The sequence below is a fragment of the Entelurus aequoreus genome, linkage group LG06 (assembly GCF_033978785.1).
Source record: "Entelurus aequoreus isolate RoL-2023_Sb linkage group LG06, RoL_Eaeq_v1.1, whole genome shotgun sequence".
In the NCBI taxonomy this organism is placed as follows: domain Eukaryota; kingdom Metazoa; phylum Chordata; class Actinopteri; order Syngnathiformes; family Syngnathidae; genus Entelurus; species Entelurus aequoreus.
The window spans coordinates 66,963,356-66,980,465 of record NC_084736.1 but is presented as its reverse complement, the minus strand read 5'-3'; the positions used below and the strand labels follow the sequence as shown (position 1 = coordinate 66,980,465).

General features: G+C 39.7%; 1 protein-coding gene across 1 annotated transcript in view; it reads right to left on the bottom strand.

The window, feature by feature from the left end:
• The window catches only part of fam222aa (family with sequence similarity 222 member Aa), a 168,699-nt gene extending 154,217 nt beyond the window's left edge, over positions 1–14,482 (bottom strand). Inside the window, exons 1-2 of the mRNA XM_062051262.1 lie at positions 14,453–14,482; positions 13,811–13,924 (exon numbers count right to left, since the gene is read on the bottom strand). The gene's annotated coding sequence lies outside the window, so the exon portion shown is untranslated. The remainder of the gene's footprint in view (positions 1–13,810; positions 13,925–14,452) is intronic.
• Between the last annotated feature and the right edge of the window lie 2,628 nt (positions 14,483–17,110).

Below are 17,110 nucleotides of genomic sequence, written 5' to 3'. Positions count from 1 at the left end.
TAAGATACGAATACCACGCGCTAACCGCGTGTGCAAACAATAAAACTGGGAGTGTTACGTGTGAGCTACCAAGATTGCGTGTGCAATTGTAAAGTGGTGCAAACTGACTTATTTAAACACGGCTTTTCTCTGTACTATACGGCTTTCACCATGGACACACTCAATCATTTTCTGCACATCCATGCTATAATGCTCCAACCTGTGGCGTTTTGCTAGGTTTTGAAACAAGCAGCAGACATGTACCACTTTTTATGAGCAATTCAGAAACAGTCCTGCAGTGCACTTTATTGTGCACTGAAAGTGCCCTTATTGGAAAAGCTGCGGCACTAACTGTGAATGCAAAGAAGAAAATGCAACAAAATGCATATTGCAATAAGGTTTTTTTCACATTGGAGATATGTGAATAATATATCTTCGATATGAAAAAAAAAACACCAGCAGACACATAAACGCATCAATTGAACTTGTTTTAATCAGCCCCTAAGTCACCCAGCTGCTACAAAATTATAAAATTATATTGCTGATTAGACATATGTCTAATATATTAGTTTTTGACAGTCCATATATGTTGACAAGCATACGTAGGAGGGAGCTGCTGCGCACTTGCCTCCTTTCTCCGGGTGTGTAACTGTCTCATTTTGCACATACTTTTCAGATGTGCGAAATAAAGACGCAAAAAAGCGATTGCAGTTGAGTTGTATTCTTGATGAATCCAACTGCGTTTGCTAAATAATTAAATGTGCATCTTCTCCTCCAAGTATTGTGGGCATTTTGATGATCGGCATATATTCTGCATATTCATGAAGACGGACACGCTAAATGGATTGCGCTCCTCATTCTGCTCATGAAAGAGACACAATCTTCTCTGCGCACATTTAGTGGATCAGCTTTACATGTGCTATCAAGTTTGGAACATGTTTTAGTACACGCAAACCTTTAGTAGATCAGGCCTTCAGTGTCAAAAGTCACATTACAACTCTATTTTGTGCCAGTCCAGGCTTTTATTGCGCCCTACAAAGTGTTTATATTGTATTTATTACACACCAGCTGTTTTTAGTGTAACTTGCATCTTATTTTTGAGTACACAATTTAGAGGCGTTGAAATTGCCATTTAAAATTTCTAATGCTAATCGGTAGCATGTCTATCACATATCCAATGTAAATTAGCATTGAGCTAGGGAATTTAGAAAAATGTTGCCTACTGTACTTACAAGTGTTTTCTATCATTATCATTCTCTGGGTGTTTAAGTGCATATTTCCTCGCTAAGTGCTTGTGCATCGAGTCTGCAACCAAACGCGTCATGTGCAACAGAGGTATCTAAATATGGTACCTTTTGATTTTGCGGGATTTTGCATGATTTTGCCTGAATCGATATGCAGTAGTACTGATGACATTTCCTCGGTACCCATATATATAGAAAATGATTACATAGAAATCTTTATTGTCATCAAACATGAAGAATAACAAACATACCGGTAGCTGTCCTGTTAAGGTGCTTTTAAAATACAAAACCATATAAAACAGCCAATAGACTACAACAAATAGGAAACCTGTACTCCAGTCAACCAGATATTGCACATTGGTTGATATATTGAACCGGTTATTGCACATTAGATGGGATTATGTTTGGCTAAATTAATAAACATACCAGTAAGGGTTAAAAGGACAAACTGCACTTTTTGGAATTATCCATTATCCACAATCCCTTTGTGAGACAAGAACACATATCTTTCTGTTTTCTGTGCATTCTAAATACTGAAAAACTGCTAGTAGGAGGCGGCTAACAATGATGGTAATAGGGATACGCTCTATTCCGCCTATAAAGCTCTCTAAAAACATCTAAAAACCTCCAACACCATTTTCTATACACGCTGTAAGTATATATGTGATGTTTAGTAAAAGGCAGATTCATGATAACATGTAATATGCACAGTATTTTGCTTATTTTAACCTCTAAAGGCCTTATTGGCCACCTTCGTGGACAGCACCTTTTAGCTCTTATTTCCAAAATTGTGTACACTACTGAATTGGGGTCTTATGACCCTTATGTGGACACTTATACTGCTATCTGGTGGTGTCAGAAGAGTATACCATACAATGGAATTTGGAAAAAAAAGTGTAAAAATAAAAATTTCCGTGTCACTACACATGAAATACACGTTTGTGCACTTATGGACTAAGTACATCATATTAAAAGATGATTTTTAGTTTTTATTCTAATTAGGGTCCAATAAGCCCAAATAGCAAAGAGAAATAAAAAAAAACATGTAAACAAACAGCTTGGGCCTTTAGAGGTTAAGCATTGTCGAAACCATTTCCCAGAGTGCATTGGTTTTACAGAAAGCATGGCAACAAACGCTACCGTTGCTACGCACTAAACATTTCAAAAAGGCATACAACGTACAACAGTGACTTAACAATGTCAGCTCTCACTGGGATGCCGACTGGTGGGATGGTTGTATCTTTCAGCACTTGTTTTCTCCTCAAGCTGCTGAATTCAGAATCATTCTCACTCGTCAGATAAAAAATGATTTCTAGCGATGCTGCGATGGTCTTATGCTGCATTCCATTTGTTGAGAGCTACACAGTATCAAGTTGGTAATGTGTGGATTTTCAATGTTGACCAACTTCTGGGCTTGGTGCCACAACCTTTGACTGTACAGGTGAGCTGCATGATTTATAAACTGGCATTCATTTTTGCTAACTCAACGGCAATACAGGAGCAGCGGTAGCAGCTCGAACTCCTTCTTCCTAATATAATGGCGGGTGGCAACCAACATTATTAGCAGCTCAAGCTAGCTAATAGCTGGATACTCTCTTGTGATCAAAGGAGCAGTGTGAGCAAAGTGATGTGTCACGACGCCAGCAAAGTAGTTCCTCTTACAATAACAATGTCGCTATACAGTGCTTCCGGAAAGTCTTTACAGCGCTTCACTTTTTCCACATTTTGTTATGCTACAACCTTATTCCAAACATTAATATATTTATTTTTGTCCTCAAAATTCTACAGACCCCATAATGATAATGTGATTTTTATTTTAGAGATGTATTTAAAAAAAAAAAAGACATGTACATAAGTATTCACAGCCTATGCTCAATACTTTGTTGATGCACCTTTTTGAATTCGATGCCACAAGCTTGACACACCTATTTTTGGCCAGTTTCACCCATTTTTCTTTGCATCACCTCTCAAGCTCCATCAGGTTGGATGAGAAGCGTTGGTTTTCACACATAATGTCTCTGTATGTTGTTGGATTTAGCTTTCCCTCCATCATGACATCCCATTTCCCTTTTGCTAAAAACATCCCCACAGCATGATGCTATTGGCCTGGTTTCCTCCAAACATGACGCCTGGCATTCTCATCAGACCAGATAATTTTATTTCTCATGGTCTGACAGTCTTTCAGGTGCATTTTGGCAAACTTTTTTACTAAGAAATGGCTTCCGTCTGGCCACTATATCATACAGGCCTGATTGGTGGATTGCTGCAAAGATGGTTGTCCTTCAAGAAAGTTCTCCTCTCACTACAGATGTAGCTCTGACGGAGTAACCATCGGGTTCTTGGTCACCTCCCTGACTAGTCTAAGATGAATGCAGTAATGTACAGAGACATTCTGAATAAACACCAACACTTCCCATCCAACCTGATAGAGCTTAAGAGGTGCTGCAAAGAGGAACGGGTGAAACTGTCCAAAGATAGGTGTGCCAAGCTTGTGGCATCGTATTCGAAAAGACTTGAGGCTGTAATTGCTGCCAAAGGTGCATCAATAAAATATTGAGCAAAGGTTGTGAATATTGATGTACATGTGATTTTTATTTTATTTTAGTTTTTAATAAGTTAATACGTTTTTTTAATTCAATAAAATACTTTTCACATTGTAATTATGGGGTATTGTCCGTAGAATTCTGAGGACAAAATTGAATATATTTTGGAATACAGAATTTTGGCGGACCAGATGAATCCCATTTATCCGTATTGTTAGCCGCCTTGTACAAGCAGTCTTTTACTAATTAGAATGCACAGAAAAGGGAAAGACGTGTGCTCTTGTCTCACATAGGGATTGTGGATGACGGGCAAAATCCCTCCAAAAGAGTGCAGTTCCCTTTTAAAGCAGGCCAATGTGTGCCTATTGGGTTTATTTTTCTTTGCACATGTGAAATGTTCCTGCACAAATATTTAAGATTCTTTTCTAGAATGGCTGATGCATCGTTTTAAAGAAGTGGCGCACGTTGCACGTAGTTTGTTCATTTCTTCACAAAAATATGGGATCTACGTAAGATCAAACCGTGGAGGCATTGCAGATATATTTATAAAACTATCTTGCCTACTTCCTCCAAACGGTCCGTTTGGTGTTTTCTTCAAGTGTGACGTTTTGTTCAAGTGTGACGTCAGCGGATTATCCTTATATGGGAGACATTTACCAAAACATCCCTACCAGAGTCAGCCAATTTAAATTAATGTAAAACCGGCTGTGCAACATCGCCATGTCGACGATGAAAGGAAGGAAAATGCTCTGTTGTTTGTTTGCTGTAACCAGCACAAGTCACAACAAAAACATTCAGCCTCATCTGAAGTAAAAAGCGACTTACTTTTAACTTTTAATATTTGAATCATCTGTGAAGAAGTCACTTTGAGTGTGTGCAAACATTAGCCTTGTTTCAACAGGAGACAATCACAAAAAGAGGGATTTTCCGAAAAAAAACAACAACTTTTAAGGGCGAGCTCGGTGACTACTATATATAGCAATGGAGAAGACGATGAAGCGGTAAGTAGAAACAGTAAGTTCGAAATGTTAGCTTGAGTCATACTTGCCAACCCTCCCGATTTTCCCGGGAGACTCCCGAATTTCAGTGCCCCTCCCGAAAATCTCCCGGGGCAACCATTCTCCCGAATTTCTCCCGATTTCCACCCGGACAACAATATTGGGGGCGTGCCGTAAAGACACTGTCTTTAGCGTCCTCTACAACATGTCGTCACGTTCGCTTTTCCTACATTCAAAGAGCGTGCCGAACCAGTCACATAATATATGCGGTTTTTACACACACATGAGTAGGGATGATACTCGAAACCGGTTTTCCCGGTTGTTTGATAAGAAAAGAGCCGAGTCCTCGGACTCGAATCCTTTTTTGAGAACCGGTACCCGTTATCGAGACCACTATAGTAAAGAAAAAGAGTTGCTTCTTTATTCGAATCCCTCAGAACGAATCCCGTCCCGACCAGAAATGCTTCGTGTGACATCACAAGAAATTGCGTCACGTAGCTCAGTCATTAGGCGCAGATAGGGAAAGCAGGAAAAAAATGGACGGGAAAAAGCGCTCCAAGGTGTAATAAAGTTCAAAACAAAAAGGTATAATCCAATGAATAACTTTACTGAGAAATTTGAGCAGGGTAAAAACACATGACGAACACTTTTACGACCAACCGGAAACATAGCAACCAGGCTAGCAACGCACCTCCTTTACGGCAGCTGTCGCAACGTTCTTAAAGCAACCGCAGCACATACATATATGCCATCTCCCTTTTTTAACTTTTGTTTTTCTTTACTTGTAAACAAAACAAAATTACATTGTATGTGTGTTGTCTGTCTAATTATAAATAATGCAGATGAGGCGTGTTGGCTGAGTTCTTGACGTTTACTTTCACAGCGTGCTCATAATAACCTCATTCTTAGCTGCCGGGTGACGATATGCAACAACACTTTTCAGGGCTACCGCGCATGCTCGTCACTCCCGTTGCATGCTGGGTAGTGTAGTTGTTATATTCCCTAGCTCATAACATCTTTCCCCCTATAAAGAAATAATGTTAACTCAATAAAGTGTAATTCTTTTTTTAGCTTTAACTTTTCATTTTTTAGCATTGTAACCACATTTGCACAGAACCTTTCTCTTCATAGAATTTTCTTTCAATAAAGAAATAAAGTGCAAAAATGTCAAAGCATCACAACAAACAGTTATGTCAAATAGCAGCAGAATTGCACTTTTTGGAGAGCTGTATTATTTTCAGTTTTGTGCCCAAGGGACTGATTTTATTTAACACTATTTTATTATATATACACTTATAGTGATCACAGAGACAGGTTGTTTTTGTATTACTGTATATATTTGTTTTTCTGAAAAATCCCACTTAATATACTTTGGGTAACAACAGTCAATATTTATTTATTTTATTTTATTTTTTTAGGGGGGTAACAGTCAATATTTATTTATTTATTAGATTAAATTGTTTTCTCATATAATAAAGAGCTTTTGTTAAACCAAATATTGTGTGTTTTTTTCCATATACAACAACCTATCTGGACTCGATAAGAGAATCGATAAGGAATCGGTTTGATAAGAGGATTCGATAATAGGCTCAAACTCGATAATTTCTTATCAAACATCATCCCTACACATGAGTGACTGCAAGGCATACTTGATCAACAGCCATACAGGTCACACTGAGGGTGACCGTATAAACAACTTTAACACTGTTACAAATATGCGCCACATTGTGAACCCACACCAAACAAGAATGACAAACACATTTCGGGAGAACATCCGCACCGTAACACAACATAAACACAACAGAACAAATACCCAGAATCCCTTGCAGCACTAACTCTTCCAGGACGCTACAATATACAACCCCGCTACCACCAAACCCCGCCCCCTAACCCCGCCCACCTTAACCTTGCCCCCCCATCTCCCGAATTCGGAGGTCTCAAGGTTGGCAAGTATGGCTTGAGTTGTTGTGTAGCTGGCTTAGCCTTCTACTGGGACAATAGCATCACCGTCCACCGGCAAAATACAGAATGATTTTCCTAAAAATGACTTTTTTTTTAACCAGTGCTTACTGTGTTTGGCAATGGACCAGTTAGTATTATAACCTGTTACGTGTTTATTGTTCTGTGCACATGTGAAATGTTCCTGCACAAATATTCAAGATTCTTTTCTAGAATGGTTGATGCATCGTTTTAAAGAAGTGGCGCACGTTGCACCTAGTTTGGTCATTTCTTCACAAAAATATTAACCTGACTCTCACCAGATCCTTGTAGTTCGCTGAGCTCCACACAAGGATCTGGGCTCGAGGGCATTGCAAACTCCTTCAAGATAGCAAAAAATATTGAACCAATCAGGATCGCCGGGCGGGATTTCATAGATGTGACGTAGCGCCGAAGCGACTGTTTGATTCAAACAACAATGGCGGCAAGCAGCGAGGAGTCGTGTGCTGACATTGATTCTGCTATTGTAACTGTTTTGTCGAATCTATCGAATATTAATTCTTTAAAAGATGAACAGAGAACGGTTTTGAAGGCATTTATTAACTTTTCGCTCTGTCGTCATCCAATATGTCAGCTGTTCTGTTTTGGATTTCCCAGCGTCGCTCTCATCAGCGTCACGGGTTGATTTCGGTGTGAGTGGTTGAAGTAGCACGTCATTCAAGATAACGGACAAGTGGTTTATCCAATCACATACAATGATTTTTTTTACAAGGCCCCGCCTTCTGAAATAAATCTCCTATTGAGAAGTCCCAGATCCTTGTGTGGAGCTCAGCGAACTACAAGAATCTGACGAGAGTCAGGTTACACAAATATTCGTAAAAATGCATCACTCACACGTCCGTCTTAAAGGCCTACTAACACCCACTATCAGACCACGCAGTCTGATAGTTTATATATCAATGATGAAATCTTAACATTGCAACACATGCCAATACGGCCGGGTTAACTTATAAAGTGCAATTTAAAATTCCCCGCAAAACCTCCGGTTGAAAACGTCTATGTATGATGACGTATGCGCGTGACGTCACGGAGGCAACGGAAGTATTGGTACTCCAATGTGTCACCATACAAACAGCTCTGTTTTCATCGCAAAATTCCACAGTATTCTGGACATCTGTGTTGGTGAATCTTTTGCAATTTGTTTAATGAACAATGGAGACTGCAAAAAAGAAAGCTGTAGGTGGGATCGGTGTATTAGCGGCGGACTACAGCAACACAACCAGGAGGACTTTGAGATGGATAGCAGACGCGCTACCGTGAGTACAGCTTTGGCTTCCAAACATTTGATCGCTTGCCCGTACGTGCGTGTCGCTATGTGCATGTCACGTACGTAACTTTGGGGAAATATATGTTTCTTGCCGACTCTGATGGCGGCCGGGGTGTCGTCGAAAGCTACAACGCCCGCCGCCGCCGCCGTTCCGTAGCTAAGTTAGCTTCAATGGCGTCGTTAGCAACAGCATTGTTAAGCTTCGCCAAGCTGGAAATTATTAACCGTGTATTTACATGTCCATGGTTTAATAGTATTGTTGATCTTCTGTCTATCCTTCCAGTCAGGGGTTTATTTATTTTGGTTCTATCTGCATTTGAGCCCGATGCTATCACGTTAGCTCCGTAGCTAAAGAGCTTCGCCGATGTATTGTTCATTTCGCATTATCGACTCTCATTTTCAAGAGGATATAGTATCCGAGGTGGTTTAAAATACAAATCCGTGATCCACAATAGAAAAAGGACAAAGTGTGGAATCCAATGAGCCCTTGTACCTAAGTTACGGTCAGAGCGAAAAAAAGATACGTCCTGCACTACACTCTAGTCCTTCACTCTCACGTTCCTCATCCACGAATCTTTCATTCTCGCTCAAATTAATGGGGTAATCGTCGCTTTCTCTGTCCGAATCTCTCTCAATGCTGGTGTAAACAATGGGAAAATGTGAGCAGCCCTTCCTCCTGTGACGTCACCCTACTTCCGGTATAGGCAAGGCTTTTTTTTATCAGCGACCAAAAGTTGCAAACTTTATCGTCGTTGTTCTCTACTAAATCCTTTCAGCAAAAATATGGCAATATCGCGAAATGATCAAGTATGACACATAGAATGGATCTGCTATCCCCGTTTAAATAAAAAAAATCCATTTCAGTAGGCCTTTAACGTCAGCTAAAATGTTTCTTTCTTTAAGAAAAAATGTCACAACGGCCTTTAGGGTTTTTTATTGTCATCGTTTCCCTCTTGCCAACAGTGCACAGGGGCCACAGACACACAAAAGGAAAGGACAAGCAATCTCGCATCATGGACTCATAATAAGCTGACGCTGGGTAGTGGGTGATGCAGCACTCAGCTTATGCCAGTGCTGATAAGAGCTTGAAAGTATTACCTCGGTCTGGCAGCTCGCCCCGAGAAATCCATCGTGAGCCAGGTCATCAATTCTGCCCTATCTGATTGCTCCCCGATGCCTGGTAGCCGCATCTCACCACGTTGGCCTCTCTGCCTTTGAAATTCTCTTTATGACTTGCACTTTTACGCAACGGCGTCAGCTCTTAGGGAGAAGAGTTACACGTGTCGCACACACCGTAGCTCTTTTTATGGCGTCCTTTTCCTGCGCAAATGCATTTCCAAAAGAACAGCTCGGGGTCGATGCTGTATTAGCTTCAATCCCGCTTATTCCCTCATCGCCGCTGAGCACACAATAAAACCTCTGGATTTCAGTCATAATACATACAGCGTGAGGCTTTACCGTAAATCAAACACATGCACAATCAATAGAGAAGTAGCCAATCAAGCGCAGGCGCTCCGGCGAGCGGGCAAACAAGTCATTTGATTAGCTGATAAGCAGATGACTCAACAAAGATCCAAACCATGTTTACAGTGGTTTGATTGGAGCGCGCTCAATCCACAGAAGATTGGACACAAATACGTTGTGAAAACACTCTGCTGTTCCAATCCCCCAAGGCAGCATGAGGGCACATAAAAACAATGAATTATTTATGGGGGAAACGGGCGAAACATCGCAGTAGATAATTTACTGTGGTCTATATTAAATGGAGCTTTCAAAATAATATATCTGAGTGCGCGCATTTCCTAGCTATCATTGCCGGTGACACGTCGCAAGAGCCTGGAGACTGGCTGTGAAATCGTATTTGATAGCGACAAGCTTTTCCCTAAAACAGCAACATGAGAGCAATCCCATCACTAATTGGGCCCCCTTCTCTCTTGCGATCAAAGCGTCGCCGCTTCGCCGCTGTTTTAAGGTAGCAAAATAAAAGCGCTTCCAATCAAGGCAGGCTTGGCCAGACCTCTATTAAAAAGAGAGCTCACAATGATCCCATTCAATAAATCCACTCCAGCCTCCGTTTGAACGCCGCATCTCATAAATAAAGCTCTTCCGCGCCCCATCCGGCGCGAGTATTAGCGTCTGGCTTGGCGCTGACAGCCTGGCGTTGTTAAAATGTGTTCCTGCGAGCGAACTCACTTTAAATGAGCAAACTTTCCGCACGCAGCAAAGTAACGGTGGGGAAAAAAATCAATGGTAGCAGAGGCATGGAAAAAAGAGATAGCATTGATTTATCCGCCATTGATTGTCGAGGATTGCTGCACAGCGTGCCCTGCGGGTGAAGTGCGTGCCGTCTGCCAAGGGATGGGGATGAATCTGAAAAGGTGTCAAGTGGTTAGAGGACACAGAGGTTGTGGAGGCTGAAGGTCGGGGGCAACCACGGGTGGGAGGCGAAGAGGAGTCGCCTGGAGTGGGAGCAAGGGCAAGGCGGATCAAGCAGAATAAGGCTTGATAAGATGTGATATTTGTAACTTTTCCAGCCATTCCTTTAATAGGGACCTATGATGAATTTCGTTTTATATAATTAATAATTGTTAAATTATTGTGTTAAAGGGGATCTACTATGCAGAACCAACTTTTCTTGCCGTATGTGTATTTGGGATCTGCGTAAGATCAAACTGACTGAATGAATGAATGGATGAAATAAGTTTATTTCGGTCATATAATCAACCATCAACCATTAACCATTTTGTGTGACCAGTTTAACAGTACAGATTATACATATTTAAAGGCCTACTGAAATGAGATTTTCTTATTTAAACGGGGATAGCAGGTCCATTCTTTGTGTCATACTTGATAATTTCGCGATATTGCCATATTTTTGCTGAAAGGATTTAGTAGAGAACATCGACGATAAAGTTCGCAACTTTTGGTCGCTGATAAAAAAGCCTTGCCTGTACCGGAAGTAGCGTGACGTCACAGGCTGTGGAGCTCCTCACATCTGCACATTGTTTACAATCATGGCCACCATGATATATATATATATATAAGCGACGATTTTCCCATTAATTTGAGCGAGGATGAAAGATTTGTGGATGAGGAAAGTGAGAGTGAAGGATTAGAGGGCAGTGGAAGCGATTCAGATAGGGAAGATGCTGTGAGAGGCGGGTGGGACCTGATATTCAGCTGGGAATGACTAAAACAGTAAATAAACACAAGACATATGTATACTCTATTAGCCACAACACAACCAGGCTTATATTTAATATGCCACAAATTAATCCCGCATAACAAACACCTCCCCCCTCCCGTCCATATAACCCGTCAATACAAATGAAACACCCGCACAACACACTCAATCCCACAGCCCAAAGTACCGTTCACATCCGCAAAGTTCATACAGCACATATATTTCCCCAAAGTTACATACGTGACATGCACATAGCGGCACGCACGTACGGGCAAGCGATCAAATGTTTGGAAGCCGCAGCTGCGTACGCACGGTACCGCGTATCCAACTCAAAGTCCTCCTGGTAAGAGTCTCTGTTGTCCCAGTTCTCCACAGGCCAATGGTAAAGCTTGACTGTCATCCTTCGGGAATGTAAACAATGAAACACCGGCTACGTGTTTGTGTTGCTGCAGCCGGCCGCTAATACACCGCTTCCCACCTACAGCTTTCTTCTTTGCTGTCTCCATTGTTCATTAAACAAATTGCAAAAGATTCACCAACACAGATGTCCAGAATACTGTGGAATTTTGCGATGAAAACAGACGACTTAATAGCAAGTCACCACACAAACATGCAGCCCCATCTGAAGTAAAAAAGTGACTTACTTTTAACTTTTGGGATTTTAAGCAAAGGGCCTTCATCTGTGAAGAAGTCGCTTCGGGTGTGTGCAAAGATTAGCCTTGTTTCAACCAACAAAAAGATGCATTTTTCCGGAAAAAATACTTTTAAGGGCGGACTCGGTGACTACTATATAGACAATGAAGCGATAAGTAAAAACAGTAGGTTAGAAATGTTAGCTAGAGTTGTTGTGTAGCTAGCTAAGCCTTCTACTGTGACAATAGCATCACCGTACACCCGGCAAAATAAAGAATGATTTTCCTAAAAACGACTTTCACTTGAACCAGTGCTTACTGTGTTTGAACCAGTTAGTACTATAACCTGTTATTACGTTTGCGAGGTCGCTCGTAGCGTGGTTTATTTACTTGAGCCTGCATTGTTTACAAGTGTTTACAAAAAGCAGCAGCACTGAAAAGTATTAGCATGATACAGTATAGAAAATAATTTCACTGTCAACATACAGATGGATATATCCAGGATTTAGCATTGGAGATATACAGACTGTGTAGAAGTTTAACTCTAGTGTGTAGTTACAGACCTGCATAAAACACTGTGGTCCCATTGACCTAGCTATATCATCTTGGATGTTGCGTTGTGGTCCAAGTCACATTTAAAACATATGGCTGGTGGCGGTCACCGATGTCCATAGTGCAAAACAAAAGCAAGAGAGCTAAAAACTACAAAACATTTCTGCCGGGCGGGGGCGAATGCTTACTTAAAGTGTTGAGTAGGGGTTCATTTGCATCTAACAACCCTGCCTCTCAAAACGGCTTGTTTTAAAAGGGGGCAAAATTATGGCTTTCAAATATGTCTGTAAAACAAAATCTAAGCACATTTTTCACCAAAGAACCATCATTACATGTAATGTAGTCCAAAATAGAGTGTTTTTACAATACAAAATAAAAGTCATAATATGACCCCTTTAAACAAAGCGTCAAACGATAAGGTTCATGCATTTTGGCGTGAGCTTGTTCGTGAGCTTGTAGTGTGGCTACCAGGGGGTGAAAGCACTTCAACATTACAGTAAGTCACGCTCTCAGTCAGAGTGCTTATGGCTGTAGGGAACACAAAAAAAGGTCAGATAAAGTATTATTTTCATATAACATTGGCATGCGCGTAACACCGATGTGCAACATGCAATGACATAAATGCTGCTATAAGCCCCTTTTTTTCATTCGGTAAGTGTGCAAGTCTAACTAATGTTGTGACCGGGTGAATCTATATAATGTTTATGAAGGTTATTTCCAACCACGTCGGGAATAGAAATAGCGGCGATGACTTCAAGATATATACTTAAACAGTGCACATTTTCAAAAGATAGTTTATGATACTTTTGGAGGGGGTGGGCGTGGGTTTTGCAAATATAGTGTTTTAGTTTAGTTTTTTTTATACATAGTGTGATTATTTAGTGTGCAATATGTGTTATTTATCATTTATAACTAATTTTGAGTTTTTCATTGGGTTTTTTTTTACGTTTTACTTTTTTTACTGTATGTCAAATCTGCACTCCAGCAACATAATTTTCCCATTGTGCGATAAATATAGTCTAGCCTACCCTATATTATCTGGACCAGTAGAAAGCGTTTTAAATGTAGATTAAAATCATCCTGGGTCCCTTGTAAAATGTAGATGTAAGCAATCTGCAATTAAACAAAGACGCAATCAACAAAATAATCTCTTTGATGTTGTACAAATTCACCATCATTTCCGGACTATAAGCCACTCATTTTTCCTCATGATGTAATTTATACAATGCTACGGCGAATTTATGGATATTTTCCAGGTTCACAACCTTAACTAGTTGGCAATAAATTTACTTTTGTCACATCAGACTGATGATATTGCCGAATGGATGAAGGTAGACCAATGAAATTGTTCACATTTAATCAAACGCACTCACACAATCATTCAGTCGGTCATATACCATGTTATGGACTCACCCTCGTCATGGACAAGACACGGCAAAATGCACAAGACACAGCCCCAAAGCCGAAGACGATCGACCCAATCGTTGAAAAGGGACACAGCCGCTGCACGGAAAATGAATCCATCACCTTCAAAAACATAAACCAGTGTCTGTAAGCACACAATACAACTGTGACAAGTACAAAAACTTATCCAGCGGTTAGCTGTACGTTAGGATAAATGAAACAGCAAGTAAACAACACAATTATAAACATAAACAACTGCTATTTATTAGTCAAAAAATAAATACAGACAAGTCAAGAAATTAGCTCAGAAGATGCACTAATTATTCACAGTACCATTAAAGACAATATAAGTGAACAATTCAAGATTAAACACTGTTGAATCATCTAATGTACTTATCTGTTCATGTGACACACACAGAACAATGAAAAATGTATGAATGTCTGCATGAATGTACGTCTCCTTTCTGTGTAAGATTAATGAGCACAGTGCTAGCTGCACTTAGCAGATTCACACGATGAGCCGCACTGCATATAATTTTCAGCGTTCTGACACCAATGCATTCATGCTGTTTTTGTGGATACACTTTGGGAATTTAGGAAGTAGAGTTTGAACAAAAAAACAACAACAACAACAACATTTACAGACTAGACCTTTAACTCCCACTACTGCTCTGACAAAAGTAGTATCCTCATTCATGGGCGATGTCCTCTGAAGTTGCATCAAACCCTTTAAGTGGGACAAAGTTGTCCTGGTTGCGTCAACTCGTCTGACCCTTACATCCTTTTTGACATCATGTATTTTAACAGAAATCCAAAGACCTTAAAGGGGAACTGCACTTTTTTGCAATTTTGCCTATCGCTTACAATCATTATGAAAGACATGACGGATAGATTTTTTTTTAATGCATTCTAAATATTAAATAAATGCGATCAAAAGTTCGCTTACGATGGAGCCTATTGAAATTGTTCAATTAGAGCCCCTAAAAAAACATTTAGAATTGGAATTAATAAAAATTGTGACTTGGATGTGAATTGATTTTTGATCACCCCTACCATCTATTGATAGTGTGTACTTTACATTTAGAAATATAATAATAATAATACATAATTAATAATAACGTTTTAAGTGCAAGTGTATCCATCAAAATTAACCTGAAGATGGCTAATTGAAAATGATCCTGCACTAATTTGACCTTTGTCCTTAGCTAACACATGTCACCAGCTCAAAGCAGACTATAGAATGTCTCAATGAATGAATTCAGAACCTAGGGGGGAAATCTATATATTTATTAAAAATGATACACCGATATATCCTTTGACCGTAGCTACCTCGGATTAGCTTGCGTCAGAAATTATTAAAAAATACACAGGATTCTTGACATTGAGATTTCAAACAAAACTGTTGTTTTCTTGAATTGAAAAAGAATAAAATAAATGTTGTTTGAACACAAAGATTGTATCACTCACACTGCCCTCATACCAAAATAAATATGAGGCCTATTTAAACAGTGCAAAGTATACAGAGAGTTCACTCAGTGTGAAGTGAAAGGTTGTTGGCTCCAATCAGAGTAAGAGCAAGCACGTATGAATCTCTGCTGTTGCAAGCTTGACAAGACAAGACTCTTTTGCAATATTTTATGTCCGCCTTGGCTAATAGATGTGTCTCCAGTCCGTAGACGTCCTACTGTCAGCCAGATGTTGAGAGGAGGGGGAGCTGGGACAGAGATCAGGGGCCGGAGCAGCCATGCAGGCCTTTATTGAAAAAAGTATTTCTTCACTTAAAGAAACAGAACCTTTACAACATCCTTTGACCTCTTGTGTGTGGAAATCACGCTAGTCGACACCAGAGAACGTTTGTACTGCAAATTTTACTTTGTTTCCAAGACATCCTCTTACCTAAAACACAGAATCTGTCTGTTGCTAAATATTCTTGCCAAAGGAGCATGAATGATTGCCACCGAAAGTAACATTTCCTGGCAGGGTTTGAAAAGACATCCGTTCAGGGAACCGTCTTTTTGTTTGAATAATGAGAAGTGAAAACAAGCAGTGACTTCTCTAACTCCAAAGTCTTCTGTTCAAAACATAAATATGGAAGAGCAGTACAAAATATAACTGTTAATTTACAGTATGTTAAAGGTGAGGGACTTTTAACTTGGAATATTTTTTACACTCTGTATTTAAAGTTAAAGTTAAAGTACCAATGACTGTCACACACACACACTAGGTGTGGTGAAATTTGTCCTCTGCATTTGACCCATCCCCTTGTTCACCCCCTGGGAGGTGAGGGGAGCAGTGGGCAGCAGCGGTGCTGCGCCCGGGAATCATTTTGGTGATTTAACCCCCAATTCCAACCCTTGATGCTGAGTGCCAAGCAGGGAGGTAATGGGTCCCATTTTTTTATAGTCTTTGGTATGACTCGGCCGGGGTTTGAACTCACAACCTACCGATCTAGGATTGGATTTGTTGTACAGCTTTCAGAGTGACTTTGTTGAAGGCCATCCCCCGCTTTGTTGCATTGTATAAAGTATATATATATATATATATATATATATATATATATATATATATATATATATATATATATATATATATATATATATATATATATATATACATATACGTTAGTTCAGGAAAAAACACAAAGGCTATTTCATCCCTACAAGGTTTCCCTGCTCTTTATGGGATTTCTGATCCTGTTTCGCAGGTTCCCCTGCTCTTCAGGGGATTTCTGATCCCCTGAAGGGCAGGGAAACCTGCGAAACAGGCTTGTAGGGATGAAATAGCATTTGTGTTTTTTCCTGACCTAACGTATATATATATATATATATATATATATATATATATATATATATATATATATATATATATATATATATATATATATATATATATATATATATATATATATATATATATATATATATATATATACATCCATCCATCCATTTTCTACCGCTTATTCCCTTCGGGGTCGTGGGGGGCGCTGGAGCCTATCTCAGCTACAATCGGGCGGAAGGCGGGGTACACCCTGGACAAGTATATATATATATATATATATATATAAATATATATATATATATACAAACCCCGTTTCCATATGAGTTGGGAAATTGTGTTAGATGTAAATATAAACGGAATACAATTATTTGCAAGTCATTTTCAACCCATATTCAGTTGAATATACTACAAAGACAACATATTTGATGTTCAAACTGATAAACTTTTTTTTTGTTGCAAATAATTTAGAATTTGATGCCAGCAACACGTGACAAAGAAGTTGGGAAAGGTGGCAATAAATACTGATAAAGT